At 45.4% G+C, this 19,880-nt stretch overlaps 1 protein-coding gene across 3 annotated transcripts in view; it reads right to left on the bottom strand.

The window, feature by feature from the left end:
* Gro (TLE family member transcriptional corepressor groucho) overlaps positions 1-19,880 on the bottom strand; it is a 113,987-nt gene that overhangs the window by 26,710 nt on the left and 67,397 nt on the right. The gene's annotated exons all lie outside the window — the stretch shown is intronic.

Genomic DNA, 19,880 nt, shown 5'->3' with positions numbered 1-19,880 from the left:
TCTCGAGTGACTTCCCCGCAGTTTCGCCGTGACGACGCGCGGCTTTACGGCGTGTTGCCTTGGACCCCCCCGTTTCGTCTCCTGGAGAAAGGAAACCGTTCGGATTTTATGAATCGTACCCGCGCCAGTCGGTTCCGCGAGACGTGTTTCCGACACGGTTCGCGGAAATTTGGAAGGGATCGCGGGAACGGCGATAAAAAAAAATTTTATACACGGAGGCACTCTCGTTGCAATCGAATTCGGGAATTTTGTTCTCGGAAACTGGTCGAACTTAAACGGCCCCCCGTCGACTGGGTTTTTAATACGTTTGTTGCGGGGCGAAGTGGATTTGCTCCTTTGCTGTTCCGGATTGCTCGGTGGAGGCAGATTTACCTCGATTACCGCGTCTTTGAAGCTACCATTTTGCGGCTTTGCGGCCGGGGATCTATTTGCTATTCTCGCGTGAGAGTCGAACGAAAGACATTAATATTTTTCAGATGTTACAGTTCCGTGGCTGCCTCGTCGTTCCTTTTACGATACATAAATCCATACTGATTTCTAGTGTTCTACCGATGGTCACGCAATTTTTAGAAACGAAACATTTTTACTGCTTTCACAGGACCAAGGGGTCCAAGTCCGCGGACGAGTCTGCCCCGGAAAGAACAGTTCAAAAGTGGATTTTACGGCTCGAGCAGGGCAATTTTGATACGAGCTCCCCGTGTTACGGACAGCCATCCAACTTCGACGAGGGTCGTCTAAATGCTTCGTTCCGAACAGATCCCCGCCCAACAATTCGCGAGATGGCCAGGAAGATGGATTGCGACCAAGTAACAATCGTCCGTCATCTACAGTCTATGGGTTAGGTTCAAGAGCCCGGGAGTGTGGGTGTCATACGTTTTGACCGAAGAAAACGAGAATCAGCGTGTTGCAATTACTGCTTCTTTGTTTGCCCCGTCATCGCCCGTAAGCTTGTCCACGGCATCAATCTTTTTCGTCTCGCGTTATTACCGATGATAAAAAGCGATGCCTCTAAATATGCTTCGAACAAAGGAGCGACCTTCCGAAACTCTCTCCAACAATTTTCGTGTCTTTCAACGACCACACGTCGCCCCAAAATCGGTTCGATATTAATTAACTAAAGAAAAATATCTGGATATAATTGTAATTTGGAGAAAGGCTCAGACCCTTTGCTTTAATAAATAATTAAGGTCGTGGGCACGAATATACTTTATATTTTTAAAAGAATTACAACTGCGAGGACATAGCAAGCCGCCAGATTAATTTCGCCTCTGGAAAATATTTTCGTCAACCAAGTCGCTTCGGTAGTAAAAAGCGAAAAGTGTGATTGCAGCAAGCAAGCGTTCATTGTGTGCTCGCGGTGTCGAATGCTTTTATGTTTCCAATGCATGTTTGATGATTACCATCCGTCATCGTACACGTTGCGATCGCAATAATAAAAAAAAAAGAAAAGAAAAAAAATTGCAATTCACGACTGGAATATTCATAGTTCCGCTCCCATCGTCTGCGCCGCAGTCAACTTCGATGGAAGAAGATTACAAAGATTGATACTCGTGGTGCAAGGCGTAAGACTTTAATCGCTTATATCGTTGAACTTAGCCAATCGTGACACCCAAATATTTTACTTGAAAAAGTATATTAATAGTTGAGGTCTTTGAACAAAGAAAGTAGCAAAGTTATCCAATGTTTTAGGATGTTGTGATATTAGAAAACTCGATTTCCACGTTATCTGGGCCGGTCCAGCGACTACGTATCGAAGATTAAAAATTCGTGGAAGGATGCCACGCACGGTATTACAAGTTCGCGCGATTCCGTAGTATATCCAGTCGTTTTTAACGGCGCTTCTTTACGAGGGATCGTTCAGAGCGCGACAGACAAGCACTCGTCCCTCGACGCTCCTCGATTCGTTCGCGGTCGAACGCGTGCATCTCCGTCGTTTTCGCCCCCTACGTCTTTCCGCGTCCTTTTCTCCCATTTTTCAAGCTTCCATCGGTGATCTTTTATAGCTTGGGAACGTTTTCTTTTTTTTTTTTTTTCGACGGTGCCGCCGTAGGTGGAAATTAAATTCGAGAGCGGTGGTCGATAGTTCCGCGCGCGGCGGTGGTCGTACGAAACGAGATACGAGGCAGAACAGGCGGGGGCAAGGAAAAAAAGAAGAAACAGAAAGTCGGGTGGGGGGGCGAAAAAGAGAAAAAAAGAGAGAGGGGGGGGGGAAGAGAGAAGCACTCGCGTTTGCTTCGCAATTTCGAGAGACGCGTTCCCATCGTTTCTGCCGCGTGCGCGCGCACGCGAAAATTTACGGACTTCTTCGACTATACTTGCCGCGGGAGAGCAGAAGGGGGTGGGTGGGTGGGAGGGGGGGAATCCCATTTGTTTCGAAAGCCCGCGGACGTTTTACTTTCGCTCGCTAGCGCGCGTGCCGCCCACGCTCAATTAGACCGCGCATTAAAGCGCCACGAATTCCAGCGATTAACCGTACGAGATAAATACCTTCCTCTTTTTCTGCGAGGCTGTTTTTTCTTTTTTTTTTTTTGTTATTCTATGCTACTCCGAGCAATTAAGTGGATCTCTTGTCCAAGTGGCTTTATTCTACGGCGATGTATTTATCATCGAACGTACGCGCTACCGTTCGTAAACATTTGGATGGCCGCGCGTCGAGAAATCCGAAACGAGTTACGGGAGGGGGTACGGCTGACCAACTCCGCGGGAACGTTGTTACGAGTTAAGTTGAAATTGATATAATTTCAGTGTTTTCTCGTTATCGAAGCAATTACTGCTTTACGGGGCGATTTTGGAAGAAAACGAAGCATATATTAGATGGTAATATAGTATCTTTCTCGTTATTCCCCGTGTAAGAGCATTAGAATATAAACGTTGTAAATGTTACGCTTTACGAGATATTTCGTATTTCATGTCCGTGTTCATTGGTTGCATCTGTACGTGCTTTTCGTTTCGAACCATCTCGAAAGCTCTGCCTCTGCAGATTGCAACATCAACAGATTTTTTTCCCTCCCCGAAAATAGGAAACATTTTTGTGTTCTGTAACGCTTGAATGCCTTCGTTTCGAAACCGATTTTGTACAGGGAGTCTTTTCAACCGGCGAATGGCCGCGCGTTTCAACCTGTCGTTCATCAAACGTGCAATATGCTAGCTTTTACGACTGTCGTCCAACACGAGCCGTACGACAGATTAGACAACAATCCCACACACTTTTTACAATTATCGTGCAAATAGTGGTATCAACGGTGGTTGTATAATTCGCCGTACGATAAATCGTTGCGTCAGTGGCCGTTATTAGAGAATCGAGTAATATCGTACAAGGTGTGTCGCAGACTTCGAACAAACTGTGGTTCCGCGAGCTCGAAAGTGAAGTCAAAGTCAGCCATTAATTATCCTCAGTGCATCCCACTCTGATCGCCAAAGTCATGCACGATGGATAGCTGCAACCGTCGTGTTGCAAACTTTGGTGCAACATTTTAATCGGTTTTTGTGTTTCGATACAAGTTCACACAATTTCAGAAAATAAAGATCATTCCGTCGATCGAAATTCAAATTCTAAATAAGTTTTACCCATCTTCGTTCGCGACCTCGTAGATCAAAGATAATTAGTTCCAAACGGTCGCAGATTTAATGCATCCACGTATAACTTTTTGAAACAAGAACTGTTAACTCGACCGCGGGAGATCGTTGCACATTCTTTTGTAAAACCGAACGCTGTTGGCGGCAGTCGCTTTGAACATTAGGCCGGGAGAAAAAGAATTCGTCGACGACCTAAATAGCTTAATTGACGAAGCTGGCGCCCGACGAGCGAAAAAGATCCGTGTTCGAATCCTGTTCCAGCAATTGGCCGATTCTTTTCCTCCTCACGATACAGTATCTTTAAGCAAACTCGAATCGTCCCATGAATACTAATCGTTTCAACGTTTCTCGGTGCTACGTTTAACAGTATGTTTCATGAGATCGTATTAGTATGAATGAAAATGAAAATGAAAAGAATTTTGTGTGTGTTTGTACAGTTCAAAGCTGTACGTCACGTCTATGGTTTTGTAATATCATTTTAAACCAAGTAATCAAAAGAAGATCAACTTTCGACCAAAGAGCGTTAAATTGTATTCTGAGTACCGCATGACTTAATTACGAGTCAGAGTGCTCGCGATCGATTTTGGGAAAACAATTGGGAAATCAATCCAAATCCAGAGAATATTTATACACTAATAGAACACTCTGTATCGCTTTAGATCGTTTTAAAATATCACTCTATTAATTGGCAATGTTTTTGTCGTCCTTGGTTGATAATTTCGATCGCGTTCGTAAAACAATGACTTACTTTGTCTGTTTATAATCATTAATGGCTCACGTAATCGTTCTCGTACCGTCTGACCGATAAACTTTAGCGAAACTTGTAGAATATCAAGAAAACGGACTTTATTCGTGCCACGAGTTTACGGAACTTATCTAGGACGTTCTGACCCAATTACTCGATTGTGTAACATTCCCAACAGCCAATTAAGAACATCAGATTTTTTCGCTCGTGGCGTCTGCGTGCAAATATATCCGTTATTATAATTTTTGTAATTGTAGGACCGCTATCGGTTCGAGTAAATAAATTCACGACGGTTGATCGTTTGGTCGTTCACGAATTTTTCTAAACTAATTCCGGAACAAACTCTGATGTCATTGATAGTTGAATCGGAAGGGTTTGAGAAATTATAAATAAAATTGGCGATACAAAATTTCGTTTAAATTTTTTGAATGTTGATATTAAAGTGTTCTATCAGGACCAAATATTCTTAGAAGACTAAATAACGCAGTTTCACAAAGCGAAACATTCGCGATAAAATAGAAACTACTGACTACGAGACTACATAACGCAGTTTCAAAAAACGAGAAGAGAAATCGATTTTTCTGACGAAAAAAGTACATGAACAGTACATGAACTATGAAATAAAAAAAAAATTGATTCTTTTGAGGTCTCACATGAGACTGTCCCTTTAAAGGTTTCTATCAGGATCAAATATTCCTATCGAAAATACTGGATCGGAGCAGCTATCGTCTGGAAGACTAAATAACGTAGTTTCACAAAAATTTTCTGACGAAAAATCTTTTTCTCTTCCCGTTTCGTGAAACTGCGTTATTTAGTCTTCTAGTCTGACAAAAAAATCGAGTTCTCTTCCTTTTCGTAAAACTACATTACTTAGTCTTCTACTTTGTAGTTGCCTCGATTCAGTATTTTCTATTTTATCGCCAATCTTTCACTTTCTACGCATGATAGGAACATTTAATGCCGGCAGAACCCTTCCGAATTGATATTCGAAGGATTTAAAGAAATTTTGTTCGTCAGAAAATAGGCGATTTCGGCCTTAATATAAATTGGTAGATAGGAAAACGGCGCGTCGAGGCGAAGGTGGCCGTTTAACGGGGAACAACGAAATTTCGCGAGAACGAAACAACGGTCGATCGCCGTGCACAAAGCGTCGAATCGCGCGCGCGAAATCTCGTTCGCCTCGGACAATGAAGGTCCGCCCCGCGCCCCGCGCCACGCGAATCCGCTAGCGCTAATCAAAACATCGTTAAACCGTTCATTAATGCCGCGATCACCTTTTACCACTCCGCACCGACGCGGAACATTATTCACAATTATCCTTTCCGTGCGACGGGACCAACAGAGGGGGGGAGGGTTGAGCGGGAGGGAGGGAGAGGAACGAGGCGACAACAACGAGCACGCCGACTTGATCCCCGTTTTCAAACGATTCCGTTGCACAAAGCGCCTAGGAGACGATCCTACCCCCCCTGTTGGCTGGCGTTCGGGGCCCTTAAACAGCCCTTTGCGCGCTCGGAGTCCGAGCGTGTCCCGAAGCGTCGTCGCGAGGAGCGAAAGAAACACCGTGTGTACACCGTGGCGCGAAGACACGAAGAGCGAGCGAGAACGCGTACGAATGGGGTGGCCCTGGGACGAGACACCGGAGGGGGATGAAGGTAAGGATGACTAAGTGCGAAAAACGAAGACGGAGCGCGGTCGGAGCGGGTAGAGGAAACAAACAGGGAGAAAAAGAGACGGAGAACGAGCGAGATAGAGATAGAGTGACAGGGAGAGAGAGAGAGAGAGAGGGAATCGCGCAGCAAAGAGAGCGGAATGCAGTAAGAGGGGATGGTTTGGTAGGGTGAGCTGACAGGAGGCGTTAGCTTGGGATACGCGGACCCGTCATACAATAAATACGATATTTGCACCCCACCCACCGTGGAATAGAAGAGCGAGGTGGCGGCTTGGTGCAGCCAGGCTTTGGCTCCGACACCAGGAGAGGACGAGGGCGGCTGGCAGTCGAGGGGAGGAGGGTGGCAGGGTAGGTTTAGAGGATGCGGGTGGGTGGCGAAACGTTGGTCGGTTGAAGGGACGAGGTGGTGCCGCGGAGGGCGGGTGGGCGGTCTGTACGATGGTATAGATTTTTATGTCTGCGAGAAATACAAAATGATGGATATAAACCTTCCTCGCCTCGCCGCCATCCGCTCCGCTCTTCTGTCTCCTTTGCTCGCTCGCCCTCGCCCTCTTTACTCCCTCGCTCGCTCGGCCGGCGTGCTCTCCCGCTTTCTCCAACGCTTTCACCGTCGTACACCCTCTCACGGATAGACGTATGTACACAGTTTACTCGGTGCACAGCGACGTTGATCTCCGCGAGTAGCGCGCGAAACCCGTGTGTACGTGTACTGGGTGTGCCGTTTCGTATGCACCCGTCCAGGGAAATCGTAAGGGACGCGCCGGATCGCGGTGGACTCCGGCGAAGTCGAGTTCTGTGCTCGGGGAGTTCAGTTACTGGAGAACGTCGACGATGTTCGGGTGCTAAGGCTCGTGCAGCACCGCTGGCTAGGAGAGAAAACACTCGTTTTCGAGGCTAACAAAATTCGTTGACGTTCAACGCGAGGATAAGTTCGCGATAGAGATCGTCCGATATCCTTTTGGAAGTCTATTGCTCGAAACGCTTTGCGTTGATATTCGCCCCGTGACGATAATTTATGCGAGCGCGCGACTCGATGAAAACGTTACGGACTCGTTCCACGGCGAGAAAACGCAAAAGTGCGTCCTCTCGTCGTTTCTTGAAAACGGTTCGCGCGCGTAGCCGTGGCCACCCTCGCGGAGCCAATCGAGTCTCCGTTCGGAAGCGGTACCCCGTATCTCCATTATCCCCGCAGAAAGCCGCGCGGCGGTTCACACATTAAAACGGGACACCCCGTATAGGAGGTGCACACAGGCGAATATACGTTTCACACGAACACGCGCGGCAACCTCACCTCGCTTACAGCGAACGTGGGTGGGGGAGTCTCTTTCCGGCTGGCGCTCACGTTTCCCCACACCAGCCGTTCGACCCACACCCCCGTGGCTACCCAGCCCCCGAGAGCAACCTCGAACCTAACCTGCCTCCCTCCACCCTCTCCTCCTGCGTCCTCATCCTCTTTGTCCGCCTCCTTCGCCGCTCCCACCGCACGCCCAGCTTCCACCTAACCCTCCTCCTCCTCCTCTTCCTCCTCCTCCTCCGCTACCCCGCTGTACCGCGACCCTCCACGGAAGCTCAGAGCGAATGTTTTGTCATCATACCGCCCTGCCGGGGCGCCAGCAGCCCCTCTTCCCACCGATTCCCCTCGCTCACGAATCCCGTCCGCCGCCCACCCCCGCGGGCCACTCATCCCCCGCGTACCAGCTCTCTGCCCCCAAGGCCCCGCGGCAGATACACTCGCGACCACGTACACACCTTGAATTTCCGCTTTACCTAGCCGAACCACCTCGCGCGTGTACAACTCTAACAGTGTGCGTGTCCCGATCCACGCGTACCCTCGATAAGGGACTTTTCCTAACTCGCGATTAGGGTTCTTGGACCGGGTCAACGGGATACGTGCTCCCGTTCGCGAGTCATTCGACTGTTACAGATTTAACTCGCAAGGGGGTCTTTTACTGTAAACCGCCAAAAAATTCGATTTTTTTTTTTGCATTTTCTTAAAGGATAGAGGCTTAGAAATATGTGTGCAAAAGCATATAGTAGAAGACCCTCTTAAGTGAACTCTCAATCTCAACTGTATTATTTTACTACCTATTTTACTTATTAAAGGAAATCAACTCTCCTTTAAAACATTTAAAAAATAAGGAACTAATGAAGGATTACATAAAGTATTGTAGAGGGTTGCAGCGGCCCCAATAATCCACTTAAGGGTTAAAGAAAAGTCTAGGATATCGACTTTTAGGTAAAATGAACATTTAGGTGTAGGGATTTCTTATAGAAGCGATACAATAGTTATCGTTGAGAGAATCTCGACTGCTTAATGCGTTTGGAATTGTTAAAATTATCAACATTCTTGTTCGATAGAACTCACGATTCGTCTAGTGGAAAAATTTGAGGTTCAGTTGTTGATCAATGTAATGTAGGGAGAAAATATTGCTATAGCGAGGGAAAGTGTTGCTATGGCGAATTGAAAATTCTTACAAGATGCAGTTGACTCGAGAATCAAAAACTGCTCTGGCAATCTTTTGCTTCGTTAGTCTCTTTATCTGTCTCGACGAATCGCAGTTGGTAATAAAAGACAGAAAAAATGACAAGCAACATATTTCGAACAGTTATGGAATGGCATAAAGAACGTGTATTGGGGTCCCTGAGAGACCTCGCCTTGGCACGCTATAGGTATGCTTGGTATGCAATAAGTAAAATAAGCACGTGCTGAGGGCACCGTCAAGTTGTTTCCAGTACCATCTTCCGTAAATTTTCAATAATGGTCACGACCCTTTACAGATTTTTACAAACAATGAAAGCTCTTGGCTCACGAATGTGAAAAACTCAAAAAGTTGTGTCCAGATAGCAAATAATCGAAAGCAATAGCAACCGTTCGTAAATTACTATTTTAAATTTAATCGAAATCTTTTTACGATCTCAGTTTTCGTTTTAAAGAACTCACGACTCCCAACGTCAGTCAGATTCCTCCAGTTAAAACAATTTTCAATATTTTGAGTTAAAAATAGTTCGAGTGAAATATGATCTACAATATATAAAAAGAAATGACCCATCTTAAGGACAACAAGTAGAAAGCTCTCTTAACGGAACCATACGCGCGGATTTTATGCGAACCGCGTGTGGGAACGAGAGAACTCGTGAGAATCGTTTAGGAAAGAAGGATTCGAGGAATGTTCGGTCAGAGCGGTTAAGTAGCGGCTGTAGTTCTACTTATTTCGAGGGTAAATGGTCTCGAGGATGGTTATGTGGAGAGAACGGAGTCTTGCGATTAGTGGGCGTAGTGGTTTGCAAACTTTTTCGGAAGACCCTCGAAGGAGAGAACTTTTGTGACGGGCATAAGTGGCGTATTCACAATGATACGCGAAAAATAAATCTTGACGGTTCCTACATCCCAACGAACGTTAATTCTCATTCGGACTATGGCAGCCCCTGCGGCCTGGAATAATTTTAAACCAGTTATGGGTTAAGTATATACCGACATACTTCAGGATAATTTCACATCACTTTCGGAGAAGACAAGTCTAAATATTCTACGAACGTTTTTAATCAAACGATATATCTTTCTTTATGGAAACTAGAATTTTGTTTCTATCAGGGTACGTCTAGCGACGAGGGCTAAAAATGTGCAAGGATAGCGAAATAACATGTATCTGTTTCTACATTGTTATAAACTCATGTGGGGCATACCTCGGATCCCTTTGCACACTTCCTGCTTTTCCAAATACTTTATTCGATACGAAACTCGAATAAATAATATGATTGCTAGGCCATATTAGGTACCCCGCGTTTTACCGAAATAGAAATCCCCAATTTGCTATTTTCCCCTCCCGAAACATCGAAGATACCATATTCGATAGCTTTCGTGAAAAGAAATTCCCGGAATAGTCGAACGTTAGACGATCGAAAGACAAGTTTGAAATCGGCGCGTAACGCTCGCGTTGGCCCCCATTCAAGCTCAACTCTCACGACACACTGACCGACCCTGAGAACACCTCCCCCGTCCCCACGTACGGGCGCTTAATCGCTCCGACTCACGCACGCATTCCGCGAATCCTTACATCTAAACATCCGCACACCCACCCTCGTCGAAAAGAGCTCTCGGTTCGTACGGTACGAGACCTCTGTAGCGTCGATGCGTGGGTGTGCTCCGCGCGGCGGTTCCAGAAGCGCAAAGGCTGCAGGTGTGCCAGAGGTGTACGGGTCCTCGTGTGCGTCACGCTCTGTGCGCGCACGCTAAGTGCATACAGTCTACCGAGCGAACGGCGGAGCGTGATCACGGTGGTGGTGGGTGGTGGTAGTGGTGGTAGCGCGGGCGTAAGCGTGCGAGGAGAGGGTTACCTGTGCGCGGGCTCTGTGGGCCAACGTGTTTGCCCTTTTCTATCGTGCTTTCGGGGGTGGCCGGCGTCGCCGCTCGCCACGGCGCACGGTTTCGAAAAGCGTCGCCGGCAGCTCTGTGTCTGTCTGCCTTTCTCTCGCGTCCTCTTTGTCCCGCGACTTCGACGGAACCGGCGAGCGGAGTCGGAAGGGGGACAGAGACAGAGATAGGAGGAGGAGGCAGCAATTCTTTTTTTTTTCCTTCGCCTCTGCGCCACCAGCCATCCTCCAACCACCGTACACTCTCTTTCTCCCTCTGCCTCTCTCTTTCTCGTTTCTCGTACGGTTGTCGTTTTATTTTTTTCGTACGAACGCTCGCGCGTGCACCGGTACAGAGAGCGGAGGCCCCGGCTAGATGGGGCTCAGCGTTGATAGAAGCTTCGGGGGAGGAACAGAGCCAGAGGGGGGTGAGTTTTTTCGAAAGGTATCTCCGATAGTAGACTTTCGAACGAGCTCTCGTTGTGTCGTTCGTGTGCACGCACACGGACCACGCAGAGAGAGAGAGAGAGAAATGCGCGTGTACACGACCACGGAAGTACAGAGAAAGGGAACGCTGATTGGTACTTCTGATGGCACGGTGATGCCGATTAATTAATTAATTCATTAATTAATTACTTCGCTTCGACGCGAACGACGAGCACACCCGTGCCTCGAATCACCGATCGCCGAACAACTTTTTTCCTTTTCCCCTTTTAATTAGGACTCGTCCTTGTCGGCGACCCGAGCCCCGCCGTTGATCCCTGTCGCGATGCTCGCGACCGCGGATACGCTGTGAGCCGTTCGAATGGCTGGGTTTGTTCGAAAATATCTCGCGAGAATATTTGCACGATGCTCGACCAATTTAACGAGCTATTAACTAACATAAACATAACGGTTTCACGAAAGGAAGTCGTTACGATGCTTCGGACATCCAGACGGCCATATCTTCAAAGACGTTTCACAAAAAGATGTAAAATACTAAAATTGATCGTTCTTTATTTTTGAGACAGACTACTTATATCTGTTTCGTCGTTACCATCGATAGAGTTGCACAAGATTTTCAAAAGCTTCTCAGTGTGTTTCTCGGCGAAGTGAAAGGCGATGAGGATGGAATTTCTACTCCGATTAATTTCCGAACCTCGAAATGTGCGCCGTGCGCCGATACGCGGAGTGTGATTAACAGCAGCAATAACAACCGGTACCAGTATTCCTCGTATTTTTTATGGGTTTCTATCGTTCGCGTTCCACGTTGAAATTGCCAGTTTCTAGCCTTTTACCGAGCTTCTGGAATATACGATGCGACGGTCGATTTCGGTTTGGATACTTTTTCCCTCGTTAGAATTTTCCTTGCTTTTCGCGAATACTAAATATTGACGGGGCTTCGCGTTTTCGAGACGATCGAGTTTGAAAATATATGGGCTCGAGTATAAGGACGTTTGTGGAAGTAGAATAGTCCTAACTCCTTTTCTAAATATGAGCAAAGTTTTAATTTAAACAATTTTGTTGGTCAATGAAGGGGGTCATGAGCCTCTGTAGCCCCAGTTTTCTTGATCGAGAAACCGCGCGACGAAACGCTACGATCCGCGATCTCGACCGCGGAAAGATTCGTTCGTGACCCAAATATTACGACCCATTAGGTTCGCGTACGTATTCATCGCGACTCGTCCGAGCATTTAATTATCTGCCGCGGCAGTGTTCCTCGCGAGCAACCGATGCACCGTTCAAAGGCAGATTAAACGGAAAATCATTCGGTTTTAAAACTTATCCAAGTATCGCACGGACGCGAAAATTCTGCTAAATCGTCCGACGAGATCTTCTCAATTTCTCGCTTTCATTGTATTAAAATTTTATTCTGAAATGGAGCAACATTTTTCTAAACATTGCTATAATACTGTTAAATTAAAATCAAATTAAGATTTGCATTGTATAAAATTGGTAGTATCAAGTCCTATTTAGATCGTGTCCATACGCCAATACTAAATATACCGAACGTTCCAATGTTGACAGATCGTAGAATGCATTCAATCTTTTGTTTTAAGATCATTAAAGGACAAATCGGATGTCGACCCTTATCATGGCTCGTTAAATTTCTCGTAACAGTAGACACTTTAGGAGAAATTCAATTTTCCACTGTCCGATTTATAAAAGTAAGTATGGGTCTCGTGATCCAATTAATCGTATTGTTTCCCTTGCCTATAATTATGTGAATGACTTGAATTTCTACTCTCGTTCTCCGTGACCTTTCGACTGCATTGGAATAAGTAAATGTATAATTTTACATTGTTACTACGAGACTTTGTAAATCGATTTTGAAAATGTAACGCTCACGCTGTGATTTACTACGACTTGGCTGACCTGTCTCTCTATTATCTGCTATTTCTACTTGTTTTGGGGTATCTGTAAACATTAACGATGGCACGATATTATCTACTTCGGTTGTATGTAACTAGTTAGAACGTAGGAAGGTCGACGGAAAGCAGATAATACTGTCATGAGTAGTGAAATGATATGTTACATTAATTCATGTACGTATCAAACTATGTACAATGCATATTCATGTATAAAGGAGATAGGCAGATGTTGACCATCAGACAACCATGTACTGTTTGATAGACTCGTTCTTCGGCTGTCAAACAGTACAGGCGTGCCTTTCGATAAATCTGAGAATATCGTAAGACGTATTGTGGCGATCTGTTATGATTACAATTCTGTGCCACTCTTGATGTTCATATATACAAGTAGAAATAGTGAATAATGGGCAGACGCATTAGCAGAGACTATCATACGAGCAACGTCCTCGAAAAACCGATGAGACCGCGGATTTGTAAAGCGGCTAAAAATAAGAAGACCTGTTTTTAGCTGCGGTAACTCAAGTTTAAAAGAGGTCAAACCACCCTCCGAAGTTTCACCCCTAATGCTATCTTGAAAACTAATGGAGCTACAAGGAAGTTTCTTAAACAAATTCTCCGCAGTTTTGGATAGAAAATAACATGGTGTACGCGAAAGTAAAACAATCTTTATTCTCATTAATATTTATCAATGATGCATTGTTTTATTTTCAGTAAAAAAACCATACAGAATTTGTGTAGATTTCCTTGTATATTTAATGTATCGAAAATAACGGACCAAAGCTTTGGTGAGTAGTTTCATCCCTTAATACGCGTTTGCAATTCCATATTTATTCCATATTTTCGGTTTATTTTTACGCGAAGGTTTATTCAGTTCATTTTATTTTTTCACTTTACGTGCTTTCTAGGGAGAAAAATGTTAATTTCAGGCTAAGAGGAATGTGGTAACACGAGTAAGTAGAATAGGAACAGTATCGCAAAGGCTGGCTAAAATGTCTGACCCAAAATGACCTGAAATTCCTTCCAGGACTGATTTTTCGTTCGCTCTACGTTACACGGTTGCAAAATTTCTTTATTCCTTAACGATTAACGCTGCGTCTAAGGGTTAATAACGTTTCTTCGATACGACAAGTGCAATATCTCGTGAATGTCATTGGCAGTAATCTACAGAGCAAACGGAACAGCACTGTTGTGCAGTGAACGAAGTTGAACTGTACTCGTCAAAGCCGCAAAGAACTTTTCCAACAACCTAGCTTTATACCAGCATACACACTGCGACAAGAAAGTAATGGAACCGAAAGGAATATAAAGAAATGACATCTAAGATAACATCCTTTCTACTTCCTCTGGAAACAGTTCACCAAGGATTCATTGCGATGCTTATAACGTTGGAATAAGTTCTCGGAAGACTTCGAAAGTTCCTCTGCAATAGCGTTTCATTTCTATGTCACGTTCGTTTATCTGTCAGACGCGAAATGAAAATCTTAATCTTCGATTTTAGTTTTCGCTCTGGCGCAAAAACGATATCGAGCGAACGAACGAGAGGATAGTTTAACGTGGCTTCTTTTCGTCACCAAGAATCACAGAAAAGTATTATCCATGCAACGATATTTATTTGTTTTCAAATACTAGAAACACGCGTCTAGAAAACTTCCATTACATCCTTCGGCTCGAGATGTTGCACAGAATCATGGAAAGGGAAGAAACTATGAAGAATAGCTACTGTTTGTCGTAATTGAACGTTCCAATTCCGTTGTTTACTCGATTTCTAAGGTTCTAACGAAGACGGTGAAATTTTAGGCGGCAGGTAACTCGTTGATTCGACGACGTTCCACCAATTTACCAAAGTATCGCTACAGCGAGAACAGCTATCCTCCCACTCGCGACGTCGAGCCTTCCTTCGAATCCTTGCCTAATTAATGAAACTCGAAGATAATCCACGCGCGCATTAACCGACAAGGGACGCTGAAATGCTTGTAATAATTTGCAAAGTGACTTCGAACGCGCGCGTACTAATGGATTGTCCGGACACAATAAACCGACGGGGTATTATTGACGAAGGGATACGCACGGAATCACCAACACACATCCAATTACGTTTCGGGAATCGATTGCGATTCTTTTAATTAGCGATCGTCGAAACCGCTGACGAACGCGTTTCTTCTTGGAACACGCTGAATTACAAGGGATCTTTATTATTATTAACGTCGTCAGGGATTAACCCTGTGAACGCAAAAGTGAGACCGTAGATCCTGTTGTTTCAATAGTTTGTTGAACGTATGGACTACGAAAGAGCCCAAACATAATCTCTCTATTTTGTATCGTTTCCTATTGATAATAAACAGATAAATAAACGATCGGGGAGTCGACGTTTACAATTTTTATGCGTGACAACCGAACAAGTGACTGTCAAACCAAGAGAGCGTATTTTTATATTCATCGTGGGACGTTGAGGAGAGTGGGTGCGAAGAGGACGGGGTGGAGGAAGAAACGCGGTAGATTCGGAACGAGGAGAGACGAGAAAGAAACGACGGGATCCGTAGGAGCTCGCGAAGGAAGTACCCGCTGGGACGAGAGAGACACGTCCACGACGCCTCTCGGCACAATTGCCAGAGCTCGGCAGACCGTTTTGTGACAAGAACCTGCCCCGAGATATCGACTGTTCTCCAGCCTTCCGAATGAAAAAATAATAAAGTGGATAGAGGATGAATGCATAATAGAATGGGGGGGAAAAAAGAGCGAAACGGGGTGGAAAGAGGACAGACGAGGGGGTGTGTGCAAGTATACATAAGAAGCTCGGTAGAGCAGCACACGGAGCTACTAAATTAATTATTAAGGTATTATTGATCTGAGGCTGCGAGCGAGCCGTGTGACCGATATCAATCGTGACACAAATCGCATTTCGCGCGCATACTGCGACCAACTTGTCCAATTGATCGCTGTAACTGTGACGCGACCGCGAGAAAGTCGTTTCAAGTTAATGATTTCCTTGATCCGAGCAATCCTGCTGATCTTACCCGCGAAGAAACATCGCTCGAAAATTGTTCGTCCATTTTACACTTTAATAACTAACCGAGACGATGCATCGAGTATTATCCGAGGGGTGGTTTTCCTATTATTTTTACATAGTTTTTGGCTTTAAATAAGAGCAACGTTTAGTGATTCGATTCGAAAATGTGAACGCGTTAACGATAGAACAATGGATATTGATATAACTCTGTAATATCGTGTTTCAAAAGTAATGATTTTCAAATTTTAATTAATTAGGACACACGCCCCTTGGAACGTATAGGGTGGCTGTTCGCGTAACCGGATAGGCCCCCAGTAACAGAACACTTGGCTAAGTTTTTCCTTAATAATTAATTCCTGAATGCATTTTCTCGATATAATGGTAATTTTTAAAATGCGATCTTAATTTTTGAATCCTTTTATTAAACAAGAAAGTCGAACGACGAATGCGAGAAACGAGATGTCGCGTAAATAAAAGTAAACAAAATCAATGATAAAAAACAATTCTTTTAATGTCGGGGGGTTATGAAATGTTCTTTTTCTTAACTGTCCGATTACGGTATATAACCCGGAGGTTCTCCCTTTTCCTACGCTAAAGTATGAAATATGAAAAAGATAATGCAAACCACACGGTTAATGATGTTTATTATACGTAAAGTAAAGCGATACTTGGTCGTCGAATGCACACTTCGCAGAATGTACGATAATAAAAAACAAAAAATCCGAGAAACAAAGCAGGCAAAAAAATTTCTAAAAACTACCTTACTTTTCAGTACGTCATCCTGTCGTAATCCCACAATCTTGAATGTTTAATTCAATCATCGGTATCGAACGTGTTATAATAATTTCTAAACGGTTCCTCGATTGCGAGAATCTCATCACGAGTCAGTAAAACAATCTTGCGTGAATTTTCTTTCAACGGAAACGAAGAAGTTATGATTATTATTCCAGGTATAAAAAGCTCTCTTTTTACGAACAATCCGAACAACCAGGAAGACGATAACGCCCTAATTTTAGATATACGTTAAGAACTCGAGAAAGCACGCGATACAAATGAAGAGCGCGAAGCGAAGATGATGGATGAAGGATCCTCGGAGGTGTAATTTTCATTACGGCCACGAACGCCTCTCGAGGTTCACGGAACGAGCGTAAAGGCGTAGAAAATAATCGAGCAAGAATCACGAATGGTCGCCGCTTAATGCTCGGTTTTCGTTGGATTACCGTTATTTAATCGATTGCCGGTAATACGAGGCCGCGAATCGATAGGGTGCCGTTTAGAATAGCCGGCCCCAGTGACGTCTATGACAGACATTACGAGAAAATTATGATCTTATCGCCTCGCAGCTTTCAGGCTGCTATTAAACTCTTGAGCCGAAATCAATTAATGGCACGCGTCGTATATTCCAGCCGGGCCGGTGATTGGATAGTTAAAAAGGGACGTCCGAGGTTCGCGCGAACGTGCGAATTAACGCACACAACCGTTTCTTCCGACAATATTTCGAGGACGATGAAATAAGCCCACCGATTCCTGCAAATCGATGATACTAATTCCGCGTTAATTTGTTATCTGTTAGTTATACTCCAATCTACCGCGCATTCGCTTTTAAAGCGGGATTATTGTTTAACAGGTCCAAAAATCATTGGTGCTTCTCGTAAATGAGAATAGCAAGTCACAGCTTTACGATCGAATGAGATGTTTTAGACTCGAAAGTTATCGACTACTCAAATTAGCTGACATATTTGTTCGTAGAACATTGTTAGTTTAGTGTGTGGATTGAGTTGTTTACTTTGCAACTTACGATCTCTGTACATGTTCCTTTTCTTTAATTGTCAAAATAATTAGAAAAAGGCACTAACGAGGACGTTTAATCCCAAGTACGTTGAAGTGGTATTTAGTTACCGAGGAATTAAAACTTGAGCCGCATGGTTTATCGCGAGTAGACAATTTCTGCGCCGATTCTGCAGCCAACGGACAGCGTATCGCTGAGGGAAAAACGTATTCAGCGGTTTGTGCCCAACAAGGGTATCGCTTAACAGACCACTCGAAACTGACTTAAGTAGATCGCTATATTTGTTCCGTCGACGATACACAGAATGCAGTCGACGCGAAGAAACGATCCTGTGCAGAAGCAATCGAAACGATGGGGGAGGGGGAAAAAACGCGGTTGGGTATTCGTCAGGAAATCCCGAGTTCTTTAATATGGCATCGGGCCTTCAGTTACCGAAGGGAACAAGATACGCGACGCTCTGGGTGACGCACTACGCGGACCCGTGGTTCGAGAAAGGTTAGACGTAGGGCCGGAGAAGTGATCGAGAAGAAACAAGAAAGTCGTGCAACGAGAATCGCCAGAAAAACGAGAGAGAGAAAGAGAGAGAGAGAGCGGGAGGAAGGAACGCGTTTCCGTACGCGCGGGCAAGAGAAAAAAGACGCGGCGGCGGCGGTGGCCGACCAACGGGGTTGGACAGTGACGAGCGGGTAGGTAGGATCCACAAAATAAACTGAAACCACCCCCCCTTTCCTGCCCATCCCTTGGACTCTCATTCTAGCCGCGTCACCTCCACCTCCGTTGCAGCCTCACCTCTGCCACCTCCAGCTATTCCTCCAGCCCGCCCCATACCATCGGCGTCGCCCTTCCTCGGCCACCTCCGCGGGTACCTAGCTCGGCCAAATAAATTACACCGCCTCGTGACGCGAAAAAATCCAACGAGTCGCTAGAGTGAACGAGCGCGGCCGAACGGACGGAGACAAGCGACCGGACGACGTACGAAGAAGCGAGAAGGCAAGAGGAGCAGTATGCGGATGCCCTGGACGTGGACGAGGAGTCCGGCGACGGCGGGGGCGCCGGTGGTACGAGAGGGAGTACCCGTGGATAGGAAGAAGAGAGGCTCGACCGTCGGCGGAGACGGGGAAAAGCGAGAAGGCCGAAAGGGGAAGCGAGCGAGATGGAACGGATAAAGGCCAGGCACGCGGGGCGGAAATAAAGAGAGAACGAAAAAAGTGGAAGAGGTCGGGGGTGGAGGTGGGTGCCGCGGTCCGCTTTAATTGGTTCGACGTGGTCAGATGAAAAATTCAACCACCCCCCTAGCCCCCCATACTCCACCTCTCCACACAGCTCCTCTTTCTGCCTCCACCTCCTCTTACTACCACCAGCATCGGCTCCCATCGTCGTCGGTACCGGCTGGATTCCCGACCAAACGAATCTACGCGTCTACGTGCAACCGGCCGTGGGCCCTCCGCAGCCCCAGGACGATACGCACAAAGTGTTTCGTACGTCCTTAGCTCGTGTTTTTGCCAACGACAGTGGCTCGTTAACTCGCGCTCTACGACAAACTGCGAAACAACCGGAAACGCGTTCGTTAAGCGAACCCTATGGCACGTTCGCGTCGAAACTCCGACGAACTTCGATCTCGATTACGTCGGTAGAGACGTTTGAACGACCAGGAGTCTTAATCCTTCGCCGTCTCCTTTATGTACGGTTTTTCCAACGATAGAAGTTTTAATTGCCGTAGTCGCCATATTTGTTCCGTGGGCGCTTTACGTGTCATTAAGGGGAGACGCGTTGAAATTGTTAAAATTTATTATTAAAATTCTTGTTCGATTCTGGAGGAACGTCGAGGAGTCTTATTGTCTTAGTCGTCATGTTCGTCCGTGTCGCGTGGCATTCGTATTCTTTGGGTGCATTGCAAGTTATTATATAAAAAAGACCAATCTGTGTCGTCGTCCGTTCTCCTTCAGAGTCGGCGACGAAGAATAAAATTGAGAGTATATTACAAAAGAACTTTACTCAAGTCGCTAATAACCTTTGTTGTTGATGCGACTCTAAACTTGGAAGAAAAAAAAAAAAAAAAAAAAAAAAAAAGACCAATCTCGCGATATAGCACTATTTTTAATAGTACACAATTTACGATCTAATCTCTCGACGACAAAAGGCAAAGATAAACAAGATTGCACGATAAAGGGCCAAAGTTTTCGAACAATGAAAAACGAACCCCCAAAGCCAGGTGAATTTGAATACTTCGGTAAGACATTTGCAACGCTCCGTTTGCTTGAACAGATGCGTTTTATTCGAAACTTTTACGCATAATAACCGGTGACAGGCGTTAGTCGGTCCATAAAACGGTCGGTTAACGACATGTTAAGGAAGAACGGGCCACCTTTCTTGCCGTAATCGCGACGAGCGTA

The sequence above is a fragment of the Colletes latitarsis genome, chromosome 1 (genome assembly GCF_051014445.1).
Source record: "Colletes latitarsis isolate SP2378_abdomen chromosome 1, iyColLati1, whole genome shotgun sequence".
Lineage (NCBI taxonomy): Eukaryota > Metazoa > Arthropoda > Insecta > Hymenoptera > Colletidae > Colletes > Colletes latitarsis.
This window is presented reverse-complemented; position numbering and strand designations above follow the sequence as displayed.